At 40.3% G+C, this 25,956-nt stretch overlaps 1 protein-coding gene across 4 annotated transcripts in view; it reads right to left on the minus strand.

The window, feature by feature from the left end:
• nfasca (neurofascin homolog (chicken) a) overlaps positions 1 to 25,956 on the minus strand; it is a 152,394-nt gene that overhangs the window by 121,992 nt on the left and 4,446 nt on the right. The gene's annotated exons all lie outside the window — the stretch shown is intronic.

Here is a 25,956-nt window from a genome sequence, read left to right on the forward strand (position 1 = left end):
TATTACCCTGTCAACATGGGCAATGACTTTGTGTGTGTGTGTGTGTGTGTGTGTGTGTGTGTGTGTGTGTGTGTGTGTGTGTGTGTGTGTGTGTGTGTTTTGAAGGTCATAAGTTAAAGTGATTGTATGCTTTTATGTCCATGACTCCTCTCAAATCCCTACCTTGGCATTCATTTCTGACCTGCTATGCTCCATTGACTTCAGATTACTGAACACACAACCCACAGCTCTGCAAGCACGCACAACTACACACACGCACTAAAGACCAGAACAAATCCCCCTGTCTGCACACTGGAGGTACAGTCAGGATATACTATCTGCAGGTTGCATCATTTTCCTGAAAAGCAGTGAGCATATACAGCAGAAAGCATCACTAGCAGGGAACTCAGAGACAGACCGGAATTTATGTAAAAATTTCTGAAGAGCTCTGCTTTATTTCCAACAGTTTACAATCAACACCTTTCTCTCATGGGCTGAAATAAAGTGCACACCACAAATCCAGTTATTTAGTAAAAAAAAAAAACTTAACTTCAAAGATTCTTAAGGTAAAGCCAGTCGCTCTGATGATTGCACGAGACACCTGTACCTGTATGACAACAGTAGACAGAAAAAACCTAAATTTTAGTGACATTTAGTTGGTTATCCAACCTGTACGACACCCCAAACCTTTCTTCATTCCAATTCATATGTGCTATAGTCATCCGTTTTTACAGATATTTGGTAGATATAAACATATAAGAGACCTAAAGTCCACAAAGGAAATGTCGCTGTCCATGAAGCTAATGTTAGCAGAAATGACTATAGCTTTGAATCTGGCTTAGAATGTGTTCCATCGCTGCTGCTTGGTGTGATAGACGGCAACCCAGTCGGCTCCCAAAGCTTCTCGATAAAACAGGCAGAGCAAAGGCACATTCTGTTATCTGATTAGAGCAGATTCTGAAACAGCAGTGCTAAGGCTGTGACTGAAGCCTGGCAGGAACACAAATACAGAGAAGAATGCCAGTAGGAAAGGTCTTTAATCCGGGGTTTGTGTCAATGAACATGGCAATTCAAAACGTCATAGCTGTACTCAGTCAGGGGGTTCTTCTTTCCATATCACCATTCATATCTAACGTTTAATTACGTCTTTGCAGTTGGTTTCTCATTCACACTTGTTGCAAAGGACACTGGTCTATTTATACAACATCATAACTGGAAGGACAAGATCAACCTTTTACTGTATACAACTCTATTTCCTTCACACTGCAGGGTTTATTTCTTTTTAAGGGCCACTGACCTTCAGCATTATAGCCATGAACTTCAGCAGGGTTTACCATGATACAACTGACAACCACAGCTACATTCAACCATCAGTCAGTGTGAGTCTTCATGCATGATTTCCGCCAGCTTCTGTCATCTCGATCATCATTCAACCAAAGACAATTCTGGGTACTCACTTTGCACAGGAATACGACCTTTGAGGATATTGGCTGTCCATCCTGAGTAGGGCCAGGGCCTTGGCCAATCAAATTAGTGGATGGCCTGGGCTAGCCTAATTGAGCGCACTGAGATAACAAGGTCCAGGAGATAAGTGGTGGTCAGGTGACCTCTGGAGCAAAGCTCATCTGCTTTAATCTCTTCATAAATTCCTCTGCTGGCTAACTCCTTTCTCCCTTTTCTTTTCATCACTTTACTCTGTCACTCAGCTGTAGTACGAAGGTAACATACTAAACTGGTTTAAAGTTGTACATGTGGTACAAATTACAGGATGCAACAGAAATGAGTACAGCCCTGTGTGATATCACTTCAACGTCAAAGGATTCAAAACTGGATCACCTTACAGTAACTGTATTACATCAAAGTGGAACTGCAGGTACCCAACAGTTTAGATTTACTGTATTAAAATGCAGACTCCACAGTAGGACGTCAAGTAAACCATTCATTACTAAGATACAAAGCTTTTATTGTTTCAGTACATTGTGTGTCTACAGGCTCAATCTTCTTTAGCTTGGATGATACTGAATTTCTGGAGAGATGTTCTGTCATTCTTCACTGTTTTTTTTGACTGCTTTACCCTTCTCTTCCAAATACCCTAAAATATGCTCTGCTGGAATCAGGTCAGATGACATACTTGTCCAGATCAGGTCATAGCTTTGACTTTATTCTTTTTTAGAGGCTTCTGTTATTTTGCCAGTGTGTTTTGGATCATTGTCCTGCTGGAATATATGTTTTCCTCAAGCTTCTGCAGACTGGGAGCCTCTTGTCAGCCAGTATTTTGCTATATGCATTCATGGTGCCATGATGTCACTGTCCCAACACCTTCTGCATTCATGCAGCCCCATATCATCACAGTCCTATCTCCATGCTTCATCATCAGGACTATGCATTCACTGTGGTAGTCCCGCCCATCTTCACCCCAAACGTGCTGAACAAATTCAGTTTGGTCGTATCTGTTGGGAGAATGTGCTCACGATGTTCATCATGCATCTATCTGTGTCCAGTAGCAAAGCTTTATCACCACACAGAATGCAAAGGTGTTTTTTTTAAACTGTGTCCATAGAGGCTGATGATATTTAACGTCCTTTGTACTGTTAGAGCAGTCACAGAAACTCAGATTTCACTAATAACTCGTGTCAGGTCTGAAGCCTCCTGCCGTCTGTTCTTCTGTCTTTGGTGTCATCTTAGGAGGACGGTCAGCTCTGATTAGTGGTAGTTTGACTTGTTCAATCCCTCTTGATAACTGCTGCAACTGTGATTCAACTAATCTTCCTGTTTCACATCTTTGTAAAGACACAACCTGATCTTTCAATTTCGGACAATATTTTTTTCATGTTGATCCATGATGCAGACATGAAGACAGACACCCCATAGGTCCAAAACTGAGAAAGTTCTGGTGTTCACAGCTCACTTTGTACCCATGTTCATGCAGGTAGACTGATTGAAAATCACAGAGGAATGTATTTTCAAAAAGAATTTGTTGTTGATTGGTTATAATAGGAATCATTCCACTTGTCCACTTAGAATTATTGACAGTTGTTTCCGTTTTGAATGATGTTCCATCTAAATGACAATGCGCTCTGCTTCTGCTGGTTACTGTAAATACTTTTGAGAACATTTACTAGGAATTTCTGGGGCTACTTACCACAGATTTACTTCCTGTAAATGTGAACTTCCTTTATATTTGTGAAAATGAAAGAAATGTGTGTACAAGTAAAGTTTTGTGTTGATTTTTTGGACTTAATGTTGAGCAGCACTTGATGAGAATTGAAACTAAATTCCTGACTGCAGTTGTAGCTCAGTCTTTTTCCAAACTCCACATTTTTCAGCACCACTCATCAGCACCTGTCACCATTTAATGGAGTTCAAAATTCTAAACCAGCTCCATTAGTTTCTCTGAGAAGTATTCATAACAAGTTGCATTGCAACCGATGTTTACTCTTTGGTATGAGGTGCAGAACTGACCCTGCTTTCTTAGATCATGAATTCTGGCCAGGATGTAGTGACAAAATTCTAGGACAACAATGTCTCTCACATAATTCACTTCTTTGGAACTGGAACTGGCATTTAGACCCTGGGTTAGGTGTACACATATACGGGCTCTGTGATATCTCTATTAGTTTACCCCCTTAACTTACTCTGTCGTCAACAAGTACAGATATTAATGTAGGTCCTAACTGACTGACTTGAATAGTTTGTATTTTGCTCTGATTTTGTTTATGTATTTAAAAAAACAATATAAAAGCATTTGCAAAAGACAGTTCAGGCAGAACAGCTGGTTTTGAAATGCTTACTGGGAAATGACAGGATAAGGACTCTACCCTCAGCCATGCCTCGTCCTGAGCTGTAGAGGACTGGATGAAAAAAGGCACAAAGCTCTGTAGATTCAAATCCATTACCAGAGAAGGTAATAATCACCAATAATCTTATTTGCAATTGGAGGTGTCAACAGGATATCTCTTTTTTAATGATCCAGAGTTTTACATTTTTAAATTCTCAGCTAAATAACTAAAATATTTTTAACAGTGTAAACCACTCACATTACACTCAGAAAGTAAGTAATAAGTAGAGAGTTCAGTCATATAGAACAATAAAACAATATTTAGCACATAAATTTGTGTCAAAAGACACATTTTAAAGCATGAACAATTGAGCAGGAAGGACAGAGATGCAGTAATTCATCATGATCCCCATGTAAGCATGTATCCCTGAGTCCATCTGGTCAGATTGCCATGACAGCTCCATGCCTGAGGCCAGACTGAACGTCTGCCGCTCACAGCACTGATACGCTCCCTGTGCACATATGAATATGTAATGAAGACACGATAAACACACATAAGAGGACTAACACGCATCCACATACACAGTTTGACTGACAACACATCGGCAGTGACAGACCAGGCTAACAGTCAGCTGATCAGTCGCTGCAACAACTCCCCTCCAAAGTAGCTCAGTGGCCTCTTTTTACTGCTGACAGAACTTCAGTAATTATGCACAGAGCTTAAACTGGGATTAGGACCTTAATTAATCATAGAATTCTTGTTTGGCCTCTGTGAAGGATTTAATGATTATGACTATCTGGGGAACACCGTGGTCTCAGATAAGATGCATCTTATAGCAGGAATCAAACAGGAGCCCATTCTTTATAGAAACACCACAGATAAGTTTGAAGCACATGTAAAGCTGTGTTGCCCATTTTTCCCACAGAAAAGCACAGAAAAGCCTAGTTTAGTAATTGTACAGTTTAAAAATGTCAATAGCTTAACACAATTCTACGAAATGCCTTAATCCTATTTAACCAAATTAGCAACCTTCATCCTTCTTGATGAAGCTACAAGTCTGCTGCCACTACATCACAGTGAGAAAGGAATGAAGCAGAACTGTAAAGGTTTCCACCCTTCACACTAACACTGAATGTTTGTGGTGTCATGCAGCATAATCCTGTTTACTGTTTAAAACCTGAATAAATGTTGGGGCTGAGGTTATTGCCCCTACTGTCTCCCAATTTCAGATACTTTTAAAGGAAGTTGTGATGTAATTCCAAAGGGTGTTGAGCATTCAAACCCTTTTTCTAAGAAGCAACCCTGAAATTAGAACAGCTGCAGAGCAGGCTGAAAAGATGCACAAATCAACCGTGGACGTTATCTGACCATGACAGTGACTCTAATAACAGGTAATCTTAGTTCCAAATAAAAGCAGACACTTCATTTGGGTTGGTTCAGTGTGTGTTTATGTGCACATTTCTCACAGCTGAATCAAGAAGCCAGGACATGCAGCGTACAGAGTTGCTTTTCATGCCTAAAATGTCTAAACCGTGTAGAACATGTGGATCATGAGTGCTTCTTCTGTAAATGCCTGCGTTTGCTCCACAGATGGAGTCAGTTTGGCATCGACTTCTGTTAATATGTTGGCTGAACTTTTTTCCAGCATCTGTGGCCTGAAAGCTTCATCACATCTGTAACACAACCTTACGTAGCCTTTGTGGAATCCAGCACAACAGAAGAACATATTTAGAGAACCAAAATAAATCCAGATGTCAGCAGCTGCGTGGATGTGGACAGAATGCTGCAGGAACTTTCTGTGATACTTGTTTCTATCATGGTTCTGTCGTAAGGTGTTTATGGTGTCCCTCTTCTCATTCTTTAATCCTATTTTAATGTTTTCTTAATGCACAATGGCACCAGTGTTGCTTAACATAAAACACAGCACAACAGATAATGCAATAATCACAAGTACACAAGCACTACATAATCCATAATTCTCAGTTGCTGCTGCCATGGATAATAATCCAGAGGAGCAAATCTGTGCAGTTGTTACCAGAAAGCAGCATCAGTGTTCCTTATCTCACTCTGTTCAAACTAACTTCTGGTCAGAAACCTGACTGGCTGCTGCTCACATGTGAAAGTCCAATAAACTGGAACATAAAAACAGCATGTATGGAATCAAACGGATTAAAAAATTAGATGCCTTTGCCCCAAAATATGGTTAAAACTGTGTTTTTCCCCACAGGTTATGCCTTTACTAAGTATGTGCACATTTAAATGACATCACATGGTTGGCTGGATGTTTCCTGGTTTGGCTGGTACATCAGACAGTCACCAGAGTGGATTCTAGTTTGCCTTACATCAATTCTACAATTGTGTAAAAAACTGGAGATGTGCTTTGGTTAAAAATGTTCCAACCTTCTAAACTCATGATGCTGGTATTCATTTTTCTGCCAGAATGAACCAGCAGCACAGTCTGTTCCCACACTGATCCCTGATCATCAAATTCCCCTTTTTTACTTTTCACCACTTTTCCTCTAAGCTCCCTCTGGTATCCATACCTCACCTCCCCAATCTGTTTCTTTTACAAATCACCCCCCCGACACACACACACACACACACACACACACACACACACACACACACACACACACACACACACACACACACACACACACACACACACACACACACACACACACACACACACACACACACACACACACACACCTCCACCATTTCATCATCTCCCTGTCTTGTATTCATATAATCTGACACCTCCTCCCTCCCCTCCATCCTGATTTTCTCTCCCTCTCTCTGCCAGTGTTTCTCGGTGTCTCTCGACCGCTGCCCTCCGTCCCTTCTGTCCTCCACTGCTGTCTTTCTTAACCCACTTTCAAGGCTGAACAATAGAAACAATGGGGAGTGAGCCCTGAGGCGGTGGGAGGGGATGTAGCTTGGAGCGATATCAAAAGGCTGCTCCCCACTGAGAGAGAGAGAGAGAGAGAGAGAGACATAGAGAGTGAGGGAGAGAGACAGGAGCACTGCTGCCCATCTGCTGAGGTGCTGAAAGCAAACAGGGTTATAGAGGACGGTGACAGACTGAGAGACAGAGAGGTGACTGGTCTGTGTGGGGACAGCGACACACAACCAACGAGGACATATGAGGAGCTAGTGCTGTAAATCACCACTTCTCTGTAGACGTTCCTCAGGGTTCATCAACACACAAATACAAGTTTGTTGGATAATTTAACAATCCTAAGGGATGATATGAGAGGAGCTCACAATGAATTCTTCCAAAACTGACCTGAAACTATCATCTATTGTAGCTTCATAGCGCTGGCCATCCATTCTTATACTGCTGATAAATATTTGCTGTGATGTCAATGTCACCATAAAGCAGGGTCTGATAAAAGTGGTGTTATACTACTATATTACTTGAATTCTGAGGTAAACAGGACAGAATAGTTTGAGTAATGATTCACCTTCACTGTCTGTTCTATTTAAGTCTCTATAAGCTCAGCTTTGTGGCCCTGTTGGCCTAACATCTACATTCATTTAGTTTCTCTTCAGTGTTGAAAGTGCTGAGAAGTGAAATCCCTTTATTAAGCTTAATGTTTGGATGTTTGTGGATGAAATGCTGGGACTTTATTAATGCTTAATGCTCGTGTCGTCCTGCAGGTCAAAATTTTAAAGTTTGAAAATGTGGGAAAAAAATATATTTTCACAGTGAAATTTCTGATGACCACATTTTCAACATTTTTGGAATTTTTTTGAAAATTTTTTGGTGGAAAAAAAGAAATGTTGAAAATGTTTCTTAAGAACATTCACCAAAAAAAATCAACAATAAAAGAAAAAATCAACCAACATCCAGCGTATTTTTAGGATTTTTTTGGAAGATTTTTAGGATTTTTTTGAAAATATTTACAACAATTTTCTTGCCCAAATTTGGGGGATTTTCTTTTTCTTTTTTTTTTTTTTTTTTTTTAAATAAAACTTTTAAGGGAAACTTTTAACCCTCGTGTCGTCCTGTGGGTCAAATTGACCCGTTTTAAAGTTTGAAAATGTGGGGAGACAAAAATATATTTTCACAGTGAAAACTTCCACATTTTCAACATTTTTTGGGAAATTTTTTGAACATTTTTTGGTGGAAAAAAATAAATGTTAAAAAAACAGTTTCTTTAAGAACATTCAGAAAAAAATCAACCAAAATCCAGCAAAATTTTTCTGAATGTTCTTAGAGAAAATATTAGAACTTTTACTGATATAAATGGAATCACTTTAGATATTTTTAGGATTTTTTTTGAAGATTTTTACTTATTTTTTGAAAATATTTACAATTTTTTTTTTTTTTTTGAATTTTTATTTCTTGCCAAATTTGGGGATTTTTAAAAATATGTTAAGGGAAACTTTTAAGGAATTTTTAGAATTTTCATCCTAAAGATTTTACAAATTTTTATAAATTTTTGGAATTTTTTTGCTGAATTTTTGGATTTTTTTCAGACAAGGAAAGAATTTTTTTGGTGCTCGTAAATGAGGACAACAGGGGGGTTATTGCTTGTCTAGATCTGTTTTTTCATTCACAGACCTTTACCTTTCAGTTCCAAGTTATGATGATGATTCTGCTGGTTTACTTTGATGCCCAACCTAAGCCACAAACACTGACTTTTGCAGAACAAACCGGATTTTCACTTGATAAACACTAGACCTGTACAGCTCTTATCAAGGTGTTGAATAGTTATTTTTAAATAGTTTTAAAGAATGAAATGACACCATGCAGACTACACTCTGCTTGAACTCTATCCTCGCTGGTGGCTTTCCTGTCTCGTCCATGCCATTATTACACATGGAGCAGATCACGCCAGGCTCTGTCAGCTGGACACACAATGTGCTCACTGCTCACTTTTCTCTACATTATATGCGTCTTTCACATCGCTGCACTGAACAGAAAGAAAAGGCCACAGTATGTCTTGGAGATCAGATGTGTTGTGGGTATTGTACAATGCGTATATTTGCATTGTGTGTGTGCAAGTGTTCAGCATGTGTACTGTAGCGTGTCAATGCAGTGAAACCTAACACAGAGGAGGAAAGGCTGCAGTGGCATTAATGTATGCAACAAGACGCCCATTGAATGCAGACACTGACAGTTTGTTGGCATTAGAGGAAGAGAGCTGGAACACAGGGAGTCAGTGTGGAGCTTTAACTGGGACATCGTGATCTTAGTCTGAAACTCTGACATTTAGAGAAAAATACTCATAATGATTCTATTAATGATCTCATAAAACCACAAAAACAAACAGGAAAATACTGATTTGAGATTTACAGTAAATTCCACAAGAAATGGTGACAAGTTAGAGCACGCTCACACTGCAGGATATTATGAACATTTCCACATCAGAGGGAGCAGAGCAGCACCTCACATCATTTCAGGGGGAAACAGATGCAAACTAATACACACTGAGGTACAACATCTCATAATATTAGAGAAAAAACAGAAACAGGACTACAGCAGTTCAACAGGAACATTTTAACTGTCAGGTTTAATATCTGTAGCTGTAGATGTTAGTCTGTAGGGTGACAAGCTGTTAATGTGGTGATCACAACCTTCCAGATTCTAACTGTTTCTACTGTTTCAGAGATGTTTCTATGATCTGGATGGAGAAGTGGATAACCTCTGACCATCAGTAGCCATTAACACTGCCAGCTAATGGCCTCAGTGTGTGGAGGTCCTACTGATGGTTATCTCAGACGTTCTGCAGTCCAAGAGCACAAATTTAACATCTACACATACTTTTATTAATAACAAACTATTCTTAAAATATAGAGCAGCCTGTATTTCTGACACCACCACAGTGAGAGGGATGTTTGGCCTGGAAATGACCCAAGTAGTAACTTTATTTTAGTATTCTCACCGTTCTCTCCTTTTATTCCAGCTGTGTTCTGACTGGAGTCTTGAAGCTGCAGTTAAACCATCCAAGCTCTCCATACTGCACATTAAGCACCTCTAGGCTAGTAAAGTTTCACATTTTATTGGTTCAACTGTGAATTTATGTAAATGCAAAAAAACTGAAAAAAATGTAGAAATATTACAAAAAAATGTGTTCTTAGCTGCTGTAAAAAAGATGTGGCAAAGTGCAAAAGAAAAGACTGTATTGTGTGGGGGGTCATGAAACAAACAGTTCTGCATTCTTTTCCACCATCTGAGGTTTGACCAATGCGCTGCCACCTACATGCTTAACACTGTTGAACACAAAATGTAATCAGTGACAACTTTTGAAAACTGTGTTCAGTAAGACAAATCCCTTTTTTTACTGCAGTTATCATTATGATCATCATCTTTATGATCATCATCTTTATCCTCCTTCTCTACTGACCCTGAGCAGCTCTCTGTCACTCATCAGGTTTCTCCTATTTTAACCCAGACCTACAGGAGTTGTCGCTGTGTGTGTATATGTGTGCTGTTTGTGTGACCAACCCTGCCCTGCCTGCAGCTCTAAGGTGACAAAGTCAATCATATCAGGTGACATGCTGGTAACAGTGTTATTGATCCTACAATGGGTTAACTGTGATCAATAAAAGCAGTGACAGCAGTGGAAAGCCCTGCAGGGTTCCTGCAGCTAGAAGGAAGGCTGTCCTTTGTTAACGCCTTTAGGAGGCTCAGCTTCATAATGAGGGAAAGGTTTTGTTCACACACTCCTCACCTGACTGCCAGATGCAGCCATCAGCTGAAGAAGACGCTGACTGACAGATGGGATATATGGAGGGAACAGCCCTATAGCCATCCAGCTTCAGTTACATTTACACACGTTGGAACTGGAAAATCAGACAAAGTCACAACTGTTTCCAGCATACGGAGTCCTTTTGAGTTAACTGCTAGTGAAAGATGTGCCTCAAACATAATTCACACCTAACTGAAAAGTAAGAATTTATCTAGTCCAGTTTTTCTGTCTTACATTCAGAGAGACCCACAGAAGTGATGAGAAAATCTACATTTTACCTCGAACAGCGATCATATACATCCATTATAAGAACAGCTTAAAGCAGTGTTGGAGTCTATGGGTTAAATACCAATGAGGAAAATAATAAAGAACACTAAACAAAAATACAACACAAATAACAACAGAAAAGCACTAACAGTGCTGCTACAGTGACCCTCATGGGTTGCTGTCATTACATTCCTTCTCAGATCTGGCCACATATATTGACACCTCACCAACAGCTGTGTTTTATGGATGTGAGTATCCTGATTATGGGATGTTTCTCAGGTTTGATCATTCTGGGCATCTGGTTCTACATTTCCATGTAGAATAAATAAATATCTCAGTTACTAATGATTGTGTGTGCTGTCTAAAACGATTCTAACCACAAAGAGCTATTTTAAAAGTTTAATGTGATTTTCCTGTGACTGTTCATGGTAAATCTTGTGACTTATTCCAGTATTCATGTTGGGAAACTGTGTAGTCTCAGACTGGAAAACGCAGAGTGAAGTCTCAGAGAGAGGAAACAGGATCTGAAACTGATTGATCAGCACAAAGTGGAACACATTTACTCTCAACACTAGCTAATAAAACTAGCTGGACTGAGTTAATGATTAACAATGCAAGCTGTTAAATGGTGCTAATTTGCTCTGAACAAAAGCAGCATCTGCTTGCTCTCCATAGCCAGAAGCCTTTTCCAGGCCATCCTATCAGACCTATACGTCCGTGCACGCTCATTCTGCACATCTTCCATATCAAACACAAACATAGTTTTCTGCAGCCTCAGTCTTCTTTTAATTTACTTGGTTGTAACTGACTTTTTACTCAGCTTGTCATGTCTCAGCCCTCAGCCTGAGCCTGTAACACACCTTCCCTATGGCATCAATCCACACCTATCCTGAAGCTGGCCTTACAGTAAATGGTGAGCCATCCATCATTCCTTAACTCTCACTGCTCTCAGTCCACTACCAATCCAGTGTTTACTGAACTTCTTTCTGCTTTGAGGGGAAACAAGGGGGGAGTGATGAAGCTGAATCCTCTAATTCCTCTGAAACTATTCCTCCTTGAGGGAGGAAGTTTCCCTCCTTTTCTAAGTACCTAAAATGTTCTGTAAACCTGTCTGCTGCATGCCACAAACGTTCTGAACTGCTGTGGGTTTGTAATCTAGCTTCTTGCCTCTTCCCAGACAGATTTGTTTTCCCACTCAGACTGCTTTCTGGTAGACATAAAGTGCTTTCAGTTCATTTAGTTCCTTTGCCTGCACGTGTCTGCATTTAGTTCCAATTCATGTTCTTCTGTTGTCTAGTACCTCAGTACTGGTATAATTCCATTCAGACAGTTTTATGAAACTAAACACTTCCACTCTGTAAGAGGAGGACAAAACAAAACCAAAGAGGCTGCAGTCAAGAGCAAATTAATTCAGAGGGTTTTTGTTTAGCATGTGGAAACTTCTTAGAGTGTCTCTTAGGTTTTGTCCTATCACTGCTGAAAAGGTCGTGTCACTTTTGCCCTTGATACATATGCATGGCGAAATGTTGTAATACTGTAAGACAAACACGCAAATAGAGGCAATATTATAGAGTTTAAAACAGCAACAATGCTGCAACTAAATCATCCAGAACTGAGGTCGATACAGCAGTTATTATAAATGCACTCATTCAGACTCTGGTCACTGCACAATCAACAGAGGGGGCAGAAAAAGAGAACACAGATAATGAGCAGCATCTACACCTGACAACCCTCTGAGCCTCCTGTTAGCAGCACTTTAGAACAGCCACAATGAAGCACAAACTGTCTCCACATGAAGCATGTCAATCAGAAGACAATCTCAATGACTAAACAGTGAGGAAAGCATAATGTTTCACACAGTAGAGCAATATGAGAGAAAGTGACTTTAAACAATAAAACAATAAACAACCAGAATGAGAGGAGGCAGTTGAAGGAGGCCTAAACTTTAATTATCCTGATAACATCTGTTTGGACAGCAGCTCCTACCCATTCAGGCAGTTTGTCTCAGAGGATCAGATCTGCTGAGTGTATTTTAATCCTAACTATGGAGCAGCTACATGTGGAAAGAAGCCCGTGGCAAAGCTGGAGCTAAAATATCGTCTGTGAGCATCGACTGAGCAGAGCTGTGACCTTTGTCTTCAGCAGGCTTTCCTCTCCTCCTGTCTTTGTCTCCTCCAGCGTTAGACTGATATACGGGGCCAGCACTGAACATTTAATAAAACCTAGATCTGGTCCAGTCTGATGATTATAAGCTGTATCTGCTATCTGATCGGTTAATGTTGGGTGCATGGAACCATTCTGTCCTGAATTCAAAACATCACAAAGATTTAATGTATGCAGGAAACACAGCTAGAAATTCAGTCTCTTTCAGATTTGTGCTGTAGGTTTAATATGAGCAGTTTTTGGCAACACATTGGACCAATCTTTAGCTTTTCAATGACTCCTATAGCTGTAAGACTTTTCTCTGAGGGTATCACACATGGATCTTTGTTAGAAAAAACAATCATGCATTTTGGTTCTTTCGTAGACGTACTATAGGTGTTCTGCTACATCCACACAATGTAATGATAACAGCAAATGCATATTTGCCTAGCATCAATGGTTCATGTGAATGCTGCTTATACCTCTGGACAGTAGATTAACCGCAGAACTCAGGCATGTTTAACGTCCCTGTCTGTACATGTGATGAAGCCAAGTTCTATATAAAGTACCTTCTTCTTCAAGTAACGGCTTTGTTATTAAGAACCCACAACAAAAACAATACACACAGCACCTTAAACAATCTGTTCTGGTGATATAGAAGGCTGTGGTGATCAAACCGTGTTAGTATCATGATCTGTTTCCTTCCTGTGAGTGATTACAGTCGACTACAGCTGCTGACTCCTCTGAGCCAATTTAAATAAAACTCATCTGTGTAGCATTTCTATCAATCCATTGTGTCCAGTGTCCTTTTTTATGCTGTTGTGTGCTGGGGGGGGCAGCGCTAAGAGGAAGGACATCCAGAGGCTGAACAGGCTGGTGCGTAAAGCTTGCTCTGTGGTTGGACTGAGTCTGGACTCTGTGGAGAAGGTGCTGGAGCAGAGGACACTCTCTAAAATCAGGGCCATCCTGTCCAATGAGAGCCACCCCCTGAATTCGGTCTTCTCCCATCAGAGGAGCACCATGAGCTCCAGACTCCTGTCACTGAGGTGCTCCACTGAGAGACTGAAGAACTCTTTTGTCCAACGTGCCATCAGGCTGTATAATGCAGCCATTTCAGGTAGGAGCAGGAGAGGAGTGCTGGAGATGTCCTGAGCATTGTTTTGCTGTGTCTGATAACTTGCACATTTCAGTGTTGTTTTATTTATTTATTGCATTTTTTAAATATGTACTCTATCTTTTATCCTTGTTCTGTGTCTGTGTGGATGTGAGCAACAGACTGTTGTAATTTCCCTCGGGATTAATAAAGTACTTTGACCTTGACCTTGACCTAAGTATATGTTTGTAAGGGTTAAATAGTTTCTCCAGCAATTATAACTGTAAGATTATTAATAATGTTTCTCCACCTAATTAAAATGTAGGATAAATGTTTGCTTAAATGGTGTTAAGGTTTTTATGCAGAATTATTACATAGTCTACCTGATATTCGACCAGCCAAGTATTTAGATTAGACCAATATAATAATGCAGCATATGAAACACTTCTTGTTGCGCTGTCAAGAAGAGCTTCAGGAATTGTAAGGGAAATTATTTAGCTTGACAGGTTCTGTATAAAACTGAGGTAGCTGGAATCTATACAAGTTAGGGACCAAAATGTGAACAACAAAACAACTGAGGCACTGAACTTATATTTATGTACATTTATTAAACTAAACAATAACAACAATAATAACACACATTCAGACAAACACCAACAACACAAAACAAATAAGAGGGTTAAACGTGAATGATTGAATTGACAGTGGTAAGGTCTGTACCTTACTATGTGAAGCGCTATGAGATGACTTATGTTGTGATTTGGCGCTAGACAAGTAAAACTGAACTGAATATACACTGTCTTTACAAGTGTATGTAAATTTACGTTCACAGCTGCGATGAGCACCACAGAGTCACTTTCTAGTAACCTCTGAAGTCCATCAAACATCAGTGGTCACAGACGTAACATTGGTTTTAAACAACATGAATCCAGCGGTGGAATCAAGCTGGTCAGACACACTGTTTTCATCCAGTCAGTGGTCTCAGTGGAGATGGAAGCCTGGAGCAGCTCCAGACTCAGGATGCTTTCCTCTCCATCCTTCATCTATCCTCTCCACCTGGCAGCCTGCCAGACAGTGCTGGGCCATCAGCCTTCACTCCAGATGCTACAACTTTCATTGTTCTATTTTCCTCCTCCTATCTTGGTATGTCTTTGTCGCCTTCCCTCTCTTCACCTCTCTTTAAATCCATCTCTATCTCTCCTCTCATCATTCGCTGTCCTCCGAGGAAACAGCAGTTTAAAAATAGAAGCTGCTAAAAAGCAAACAATGATGGACTTCTGAAGGCAGAGCTCAGGTTACATGAGAGGATGAGGAAATGGAAAGAAAAGGTCCAGTGAAGGACGTCTACAGGGTGGAATGATCCTCAGCCACAGAGACAAACATACACCTGTCCAATTATGAAGAAAAATGTAGGATGAAATTATGAAATGTCTGAAAAGAGAAAGCTTCAACTGTTTCTATCGTCTGTATCCACATTAAGGTCTATACATGACAGAAAAAACTAAATGACATTATATAAGAAATGCAGTGCATCAAAAGTAGAAAAGCATATTAAAATAAAAAGTCTTTACAAACTGATCTCTGCCATCCTAGGTCCACCCTGATCCTGTTTGAGACCACAAATGACTTGAGCTTCAGTTAGATCATTATTAATGTACAGCAGCAGGTCACAGTGGAGACTACAAAAACTGCTACTTCTAATATCCACCATACTGAATGCTGCTAACAGAAAAGAAATGACATAAAAACAAGGTTATCTATCCTAGAAACGGTATGACATGCACCAGTAAGAGAAAGTCTGCTGCCTGCACCACAATCTGCTTTTGTGCAGGGACCACCTATAATTAGCCAGTAGATAAAGAAGTTACTGCTGTTGTTCCACATGTGTAAATATATGCTTCTCTCTGATGCTCCAAGCACTTAATAAACTCAGAGACTTTTACAAACAGCTGCAAACAACAAACTGGACTGAAGCTCCTGTTAACATTTTGTGGATTTTTGCTCATTCAGACATGATTCCAGCATGTTCATATGCTGATCTGATTAACTGAAACAAATGCATGTCTGAAGGGGGCTTAAGAACGTTTAATGAAAATACATTCAGCAGAAACAAACCAACAATCCAAACTGTACTTCAGGTTTAGCAATACCGTTATCATTGTCGAGAGCAGAGGCCTTTAAGAGCAATGAACCTTTCTGAATATCTGGCATATGATCCTGAGGGTTACCATCTATGTTGTGAGAAAAATATCTATTGGACTCGCTATGAACCCTATGGAGAACATCAAGATAAATCAATCATTTTTGACAGCATTCAAAAAACTCAGCCCACATTAAATGTCCAGCACCGTGGTGTTCATATGAACTCATCACCCTGAGTTTACCATGCTATACTGCTGAGCAAGGCTCCATCTTTAGTCATTTATGTATTAGAAATGTCTTTGTAATTTTGCTTTTTTTTCCTGACTCCTTGAACAGAACCAGATCCAGGGACTTAGTGAGGATGACTACCTGCAGGATGTCTCCTCAGATGGAAACCCGTCAGAGCACAACAGAAGGTTACATTACGTCATCATTCTGAAACTTTTATTAAATGGAAAATAGTCACGCTTTCACTGAAAGACTGACTCTTTAGTTGTTTTCTCCCCTGTAGAGTGAGTGTGGATGCTGACCTGTGCTTCAGACATTTGATGCCAGGTGAGATATTAAAACTCAGCGTTCAGCCCAGGAGGGAGGCTGGACCAAACCCCACGCCAGGATACCTACACAGACACATCATGCCAGGTGATCACAGCGATGCCAGCAGGAATCCTAATGCAGAATTAATTTATCTACCACTGGGCACCACCCCATCTTTCCCACAATCCACCTGGCTTGGCTGTGTCCCATCTGCACTGACCGGGAGCCAAGAGAGGGGATCGGTAAGAGCGCCACATGTACTCCTGCTGCTGATGGACTACCTTCTATACGTTTAGTGTACTGGCCTTTGAATGATAAAGGTTATTAAAGACAGACTTTATCTTTTGTGCTAATGAATATTACCTGATGTGTACTGATTCAGTGTCAGGGTGGAACAGAGTCTGAAAGGTCATCAGCACAACCATGGGAAACAAACACTGAAGCAACATGGAGACGTACACTACTGTTCAAATGCCTGGGCTCCCTTAGAAATGTCTTTATGTTTGAAAGAAAAGCAGTTTTTTTCAGTAAAGATAACATTAAATGAATGATAAATCAGTATAGACATTGTTCATGTGGTAAATGACTATTGTAGCTGGAAACAGCTGATTTTTAATGGAATATCTCCATAGGGGTACAGAGGAACATTTCCAGCAACCATCACTCCTGTGTTCTAATGCTACATTGTGTTAGCTAATGGTGTTGAAAGGCTCATTGATGATTAGAAAACCCTTGTGCAGTTATGTTAGCACATGGATAAAAGTGGGAGTTTTCATGGAGAACATGGAATTATCTGGATAACCCCAAACTTTTGAATGGTACAGCAGATATGATATGTGGACAACAGTTATAATGTTTGCACGCACAGTTGTGTGAAATCTGTCCACAGTTTCAAAGCCCTATACTAGTTTAAATCTTACAACTTCAAAGGGCAGCTTCAACCAGTAAAGCTAAAATGCTCATAGTTAATCATACAGCTTATCTACTTGACCTTTTGTTTTAATGACTCAACATTGTTTTCTAAAGCTCTGGATTGCCTTCCAGTAACAATAAATCAGCAAATGTGTGCAGTCTGTTTTTTAAAGCATGCTGGAATTCATTATTATATAAAAGATTTGGTTGCAACTGCATCTTCTGTAAATATGAAATTAAACAAGAGCTCCAGTGTACATGAAGCAGCTCTGTGTTTTATGGGCCTGTTGTTTATGGCTCTACACATCAAAAGATTAAACACAGAAAGCAGCAGCACAAACCAGTAGGACACACACACACAAGAAGACCAGTGTGTATCTGAGAGCACATGGAGGAAACATTTATTGTCTGAAACAACACTGGCATCTGCTGGAAAAACACCTGAAGTGCAGCCCTGTGGAACCACAAAGAGGCTTAAGAGCAATTATTAGAGGATTATAGATGCTTAGATATTTTACATCCACACGCCCTCTTTCAGCCTTTATCAATCTCTGTCATGTAAACCAACTGATGGCTATGACTAAAACTCACAAATACCTCCTTGAGAACTTGTAATTCTTTCATGATGCCTAACGGTCAGTGAAAAATCCCAGTGTGGCAAAACAGGCCCAAATACAGTAAGAAAAACAATCCGAATCCTTTAAAACATTTCAACAAAAGCACAGCCACAGACAGGGTGCTACACTAATAAGACTGGCAGAAGCAGCTAAAGTCAAATACACATCCCACAGTGATGCATTACATGCACCTGTCTCCAGTTACTAACTGATCCAGTTTCAGTGTTTAAACAGAAAAAGATGCTGTGTAACCTGCAGATGAATGAGAACATGCTAGAACATGGTAAAAGATTGCAAAATGACCCTAACTGTTACATCAGGCTTCTCACACACAGAACACTCGTAGCAGTGTGCAGCAGTTTGGTCCAGAACTACTGATGTACACACCAGTGTCTGAGGAGACTGTGTGAATGAGTGAGTCAGAGCTTTAGAAGGCCACAGACAGCTTCCAGCAAAATGTTTGTCACATCATTTAATAGTCTCTGAAACCCCCATGCCAATGACAGAAGTAGACAGCAGTGATTGGTTATTCCTCCTTCAGACAGGCAACATTATTTCATTTTTAATACCTTCATCCCTTTCCATGCGTTCATTGAAGCACAAAACCAGGCATGGCTTGAAGAGAAAAACACTCTGTAGACTGTTATCTTACTGAGGATCCCCTCACTGAATGCTTGAGGAGATACTGAGATGGCCAAGGAGTTTCCAGAAATATTCAGATGGCATGTTGTAGAGCGCAGGTGTTCATGGATGGCTCCTCCACCGTGTTCACAGCCTCTGCTCTCATTCATCAGAGGAAGCCAGTGGATGGGCTGACACCTGACACCCAAGGGTCAGATTCCCCTGTAAAGGAATGTGGAAATATCCTTCTGTATTTGGTGCATTTTTAAGCACGTCAATAACCCACCAGCTCATTTTCAGAGCAGAACCCCTCCAACCATGAGCCCTGCTGACAGACGCCACCAATCGCCTGGAGCCCACTAAACAAAGCTCGGCTGCAGTTTACGCTAGTACCAAAGCTGTTCTGACCGCCCTGACATCTTTAATTCATAGTGGAAAAACATATTCCATTCAGAAGCAGGGCATACACCAGTAGGTCTACATCTGAAGCTCCCAGGGTCCAGTGGCCCCTGCTCAGTGGGAAACCTGATAGCAGCGTCAGTAGTTCAGAGGGAAAGCAAATTAAATGCAATAACCTCCATACCACCTTCAGAGACCAAATGGGGCAGCTTACCTGACCGAGGTCACAAATGATACTTATCATCAAGAAGTTGTAAATACAGGTAGTAAACTGAGAATGAAGTGACTTGTACTGAGAGGGCGACAGAATGTGTCGTCTGCTTTAGAATGTGTCTGTTTCTTTCATCACTTCGCTCATTTCTCTGTCCGGGGTTAAATCATAGGATCACTTTGATAAGACTTGTAGTCCATACAACCACTCTGTAATGTAGGCTTCGCTATGTCTTGGTCTTGTGTTTCTCTCTGGCTGGGTGGAGCTATCAGCTACACCTGGCCAGTGGCCCTGCTTATACGAGCCGGCCTGCTGAGCCGCTCATGCTCTTTGTGTTAGTTTGCTTTGTTTTACACTGACAACATGCACCACACACACTGCCGTCACACACCTAATGCTGACCATCACACCTCATGAATATTGCTTTTTCTTAAAAAACTGCCTTCACTTTCAGTAAAGCAACTCTGTGCATCTCCCTCCTAAGAGCCAGTCCTAACAGGCTTTAAGTGAAACCTGATGACAGGGTCAGGGTTAATCATCAGAGAAAAATACAATTAAATGAAATCCTTAGAGCTGTAAGACATGACCTTTTTATTCAGATGTAAATCACACTAATAAATGTTCTGAACTCACAGTTTTGCAGTATGCCGCATGAATAATACTAAAATTCAAGCAATAGTTTTATTTTACTGGCTAACTAAGGTTGTGGAAGTATAGAAATGCAGCTGCACACAATACTTAGCTGAACAGTTTGACATAAAACTGATGTCTCCAATCAGTCAGCAACCCTGGAGCTGCTTCACCACCACCAACATAACGCTATTACTGACTTCTGTAAATGTAGTAATGTAAAGTTTTAAGTTTTACCTTATTGGATGAAATGTTCTTAAAAAAAACATTTTAATATGGAGTGGTAATGGCACATCCAATCTATGTGTCTGATACCATATTAATATAAGTATGTATTCTAGAATGTTTTTACAGACGACACCACACTACTGACTTTACTAATTCTCACAAGATCATACTGTTTTGGCTTTAATTTGGTTTCATTTAAGGTAATAGATCCAAGCTTTATTTGTGATTCTTGGTGCATTTCTCCTTCTGTTGTTTTGTTGTTCCCATTTTGAGCCTGGTCATAACAGTCAGTGTCTCATTTTTCTTTCATGTTTAGATACTTACACTAGCAGTCAAAAGATTGGACACAAACTTTTCATGACTATTTTCATCGTATTTTCTCACTGAAGGCATCAAAACCATGAATGAACACATCTGGAATTATGTAGTAAACAAAAAGTGTGACAAAAGTCAAACATGTTTTATATTTTACATTCTTTGCTTTGATTACTGCTTTGAACACTCTTGGCATTCTCTCTATGAACTTCTTGAGGTCAACTCCTGAAATGGTTTCCAACAGTCTTGAAGGAGTTCCAGAGATGCTGAGCACTTGTTGGTCCTTTTGCCTTCACTCTGTGGTCCATCTCATCCCAAACATCTAGATTGGGTTCAGGTCAGGTGACTGTGGAGGCCAGGTCATCTCCATCATCTCCTTCTTGGTCAGATAGTCCTTCCACAGCCTGGAGGTGTGTTTGGGGTCATTGTCCTGTTGGAGAATAAATGATGGTCCAACTAAACCAAACCGGATGGGATGTCATGTCGCTGCAGGACGCTGTGGTAGCCATGCTGGTTCAGGGTTCCTTCAGTTTGGAATAAATCTCCAACAGTGTCACCAGCAAAGCACCCCCACACCATCACACCTCCTCCTCCATGCTTCACTGTGGAAACCATGATTGTAGAGACCATCCATCACCTTTTCTGGTCTCACAAAGACAAAGTCTAAGTAGTTCCTAGATAGTTCCTTGTAGTTTCCTGGGTAGTTCCTAGATGGTTCCTGGGTAGTTCCTAGATGGTCCCTCATTGGTTCCTGGGTAGTTCCTAGATAGTTCCTTGTAGGTTCCTGGGTAGTTCCTAGATGGCTCCTGGGTAGTTCCTGAATGGTTCCTCACAGGTTCCTCGGTAGTTCCTAGATGGTTTCTGGGTAGTTCCTAGATGGTTCCTTGAGGATTCATTCAAAGTTCTTGAAATTTTCTGGACTAACTGATCTTTAGTTCTTAAAGTAATGATGGACTGTCGTTTCTCTTAGCTGATTGGTTCTTCCATAATATGGATTCTAGCAGTTGTCAAATAGGGCTGTCAACTGTGGACCAACCTGACTTCTGCACAACACAACTGATGGTCCCAACCCCATGAAGAAGGCAAGAAATTCCACAAATGAACCTTAACAAGGAAAACCTGTGAAGTGAAAACCATTTCAGGTTCTACCTCTTGAAGCTCATCCAGAGAATGCCAAGAATGTTCAAAGCAGGAATCAAAGCAAAGAATCTAAAATATAAAACATGTTTGACTTATTTCACACTTTTTTATTTCCTACATAATTCCATCTGTGTTCATTCACAGTTTTAAGGCCTTCAGTTAGAATCTACAATGGAAATAGTCATGAAAATAAAGAAAACCATTAAATGAGAAGATGTGTCCTAACTTTTGACTGGTAGTGTGTCTTATGTCTGTCTTACCAATTAAATCAAAAATCGCTGTCTCTTTGAAAAACGATGTATAAAAGTCCTAATATATAAATGATATTGCTGCCTGGTGAATAGTTTGCTGTCAACGCTTGTGTGCCTGCAGATCTATGTAAAACCACGGACACAGAAACACACACAGCTGCAGATAGCTGGCATACTACAGTATTACTACAACAGGGCTGTAAACTGAAGCAACCCATGAGTCAAGGATACAGCTAGATTACTGAAACCATATATCTAAAGACAGGTGGATAAAAGAGAGAATATGGGTAAGATGACTGCTTAATCCATCAATCTGTAACTGGGAACAGCTATGAATTTCAAATAATAAAAACTGATTTAATAATATAAAAATGAACAACTAAAACTCTTTTCCATTGAAAGGGTTAAAGTCTAATCTGGAGATTAATTCATGCATTTCAGTATATTATTACATAAATGACTATTACATCATGTATGAATTTACAGTATATCAGAGGGCCTATTTAAGCCTTAGTTCACTTTCCATCCATCATCTTTACACCACTTCATCCTCATCACGGTCATGGGGGGTTGGAGTCTATCCCAGCTGACTTAGAGCAACGGCAGGGTTCACTTGGACAGGTAACAGTCTATCACAGGACCACACAGAGAGATAGACAACCAAGCACACTCACATTCACACTTAGACAATTTAGAATCACCAGTTAACCTCAGCTCGTTTTTGTCACAGGGAGAAAATGCAAATAGAAAGACCCCAGACTGTGAGGCGACACTGCTACCCACTGCACACTGTACCGCCCTTTCATTCACTATAGGATGCTTTAAGATTTGTTTCATGTAATTTGATTATTTGATTTAACATTCCTTTTACAACATGTACAGAAGACGAAGAAAAAAACAAAAACACCTGATCAGCCACTTTAGCTGCATGATAGTAAACTGTACAAGCAGCAAAGTCAAGCTAAAGCCTTGTTTTATTATTCCTAGTGAAATGAGGAAACCTGAGTGAGGCCTATAATTGTTCTGAAGACAAAAACATTCTTTAAAGACATCATTTGCTCCCAGAGTTGACTAATATTAATGATCAGAAGTGATTGTATGTTTATATTGTTGCCCACGGTTCATTCTGCAATTCAGATGTCCCCTGCTGTCAAAAAACTACTTTAAGCTTTTACTCTTTCTGTTGCATTATATGATTTACATCATAAAGCATCTATTGTCCAGCTAGAACACACACATGCACTAACATGCACATACCTCTGATCATGGCTGGGTACATGCTTTAGACTCTAATTACTCAAGGCACCAAACTTGTCTATACAGTTACACAGAAGCCACAGCCTTTTTATCTTAACTGGTATTATTCAATCATTTTTTTTGACTAGGTAAAAGACTTACTGAGGTTAAAACATCTTTTTCCAAGGGTGACCAGGTCAAGAAAGCAGTAAACATTGTAACGGCATTTGAAAAAAGCATGAACTTGGATTTATCTGCATTTAACACCAACTTAAATTGAGTTAAAATGAACAACATCAGAGGTCAACTGCAATGATTTAAGGGTTTGTACTACTGAAGTGGAAGAACAACAGGTAAATGTGCCATGTGCATAAAATATGAACAAACGGAATATCAACAAAACAGCAGATCATGTACATCCATGTAGCACAACAGTGGTCCTAGTGTGGAACCCTGAGGCATGGATGGAGGAAGAAGACACTGTTCTGGCTGATAACTAATTAGAAAAGCAGCTTACAGGACATGCACCACTGCCACCCCCAACCCTTGAATTAGACATAGAAAACCGGTGTCCTGTGGAGGTTTCTAAGGCTGGTTGCAACTTTGCATTTTTCACTGGATATAGCAGCAGCTGGTAACAGATTAGCTATAGCATAGTGTCAACGTGAATACTTCCTGAGGTGTGACATATCATAGAAATTCTGGAGAATTTACAACTTCCCACTGCATTCTGTCAATAACAGTGTGTAACACAAAGCACCTCCCAAGTCTGGCTTGGACTACAGGAACTACGCCGCTTTTAATGATGAACTGAAGAAGGTGTGGATGACAAAGAAACAGGCTCTTCTGCTTCTTCTTTGTGTGGAAACAGTCTCTCTTCATAAGGCCAGTGTTGTACTTTACATGCCCACAAATTAACCCTAGTCCCCCAGAGCAGACCCCTTCACATATACCACCGTTCAAAAGTTTGGGGTCTATAAATGAATGATAAATCTAGTGTAGACATTGTTAATGTGGTAAGCGGCTGATTTTTAATGGAATATCTCCATAGGGGTACAGAGGAACATTTCCAGCAACCATCACTCCTGTGTTCTAATGCTACATTGTGTTAGCTAATGGTGTTGAAAGGCTCATTGATGATTAGAAAACCCTTGTACAGTTATGTTAGCACATGGATAAAAGTGGGAGTTTTCATGGAAAACATGGAATTATCTGGATGACCCCAAACTTTTGAACAGTAGTGTATGTCCATGTGCAGTTCAAAATTTGTCTGAATAAGCTAAAAGGGTAACAGTGAACATGCTCAGCAGTGATGTGTATTCACAGAGCACATTTACAACCACACATCTGTGTATGTTCACAGCTGACAATGTGCTTGTCCACAAGGGAGCTCAATGACGTCTTAACCAGCATTATCCAGGCACATGTGTAGTTGGCGAGCTCGTCGTGCGTACGGTCCATGTGGTCACAAATTTTGGCGTGTGCAGAGGGGATCCACATGGACCCTTGTGTACTTTGTCAGATAAGGAACTTTTTGTGACCCAGAACCTTGCAACCATGTAGACATAGAAGTTCTCAGTTGGCTTTAAGCCTATCAGCGGCAGGTAAATCCCTCTGAAATTCAAAGTATACACAGTTTTATTCTGGAATCTGCTGTGACATTCCTGCACAAGCAGCGATACATATTACTACAACTAGCAGTACCTGGTTTGCCAGAGTTGAAGAGGGGAGCAACTGTAGCAAGGGAGGTGGAGTAGGGTACAACAACTACAAGTATGGTGGAGTAGGGTACAATGACAAGTATGGTGGAGTAGGGTACAACTACGAGTATGGTGGAGTAGGGTACAACAACTACGAGTATGGTAGAGTAGGGTACAACAACTACGAGTATGGTAGAGTAGGGTACAACAACTACAAGTATGGTGGAGTAGGGTACAACAACTATGAGTATAGTGCAGTAGGGTACAACAACTACGAGTATAGTGAAGTAGGGTACAACAACTCCGAGTATAGTGAAGTACGGTAGAACACCTACGAGTATGGTGGAGTAGGGTACAACAACTACGAGTATAGTGGAGTAGGGTACAACAACTACGAGTATAGTGAAGTAGGGTACAACAACTACGAGTATGGTAGAGTAGGGTACAACAACTACGAGTATGATGAAGTAGGGTACAACAACTACGAGTATGGTAGAGTAGGGTACAACTACTACGAATATAGTGAAGTAGGGTACAACAACTACGAGTATGGCAGAGAAGGGTACAACAACTACAAATATGGTGGAGTAGGGTACAATAACTACAAGTATGGTGGAGTAGGGTACAACAGCTACGAGTATGGTAGAGTAGGGTACAACAACTACGAGTATGGTAGAGTAGGGTACAACAACTACGAGTATGGAGGAGACAAAGTAACAACCTAGAAAGCGTCCAAGATAAACAAGAAAGCTGGCTTTCAGAGGGAGTAATACAGTCCAGGCTGGTCTTCCACTTTCTTTGGTCCATACGTACATGAGGGTCCGCTAGGGTTTGTTATGGATTGCATGATTTCATCGTCACCCCAAATCTATGACAGTCCATGCAGACCCTTTCGCAGACTTTTGTGTTCATCTCAAAATTTGTGTCTGTGCTGTAACTATTTTAGAAGGGCATTGATGTGCACGCTTGGCAATACTGCATGTGTATATGTCATCACAACATAGTCAGCATGCACTTCTCTAAATGGATTTCTACTGACTAGAGAAGAACAGCAAT

The sequence above is a fragment of the Amphiprion ocellaris genome, chromosome 5, assembly GCF_022539595.1.
Source record: "Amphiprion ocellaris isolate individual 3 ecotype Okinawa chromosome 5, ASM2253959v1, whole genome shotgun sequence".
Classification (NCBI taxonomy): Eukaryota; Metazoa; Chordata; class Actinopteri; family Pomacentridae; genus Amphiprion; species Amphiprion ocellaris.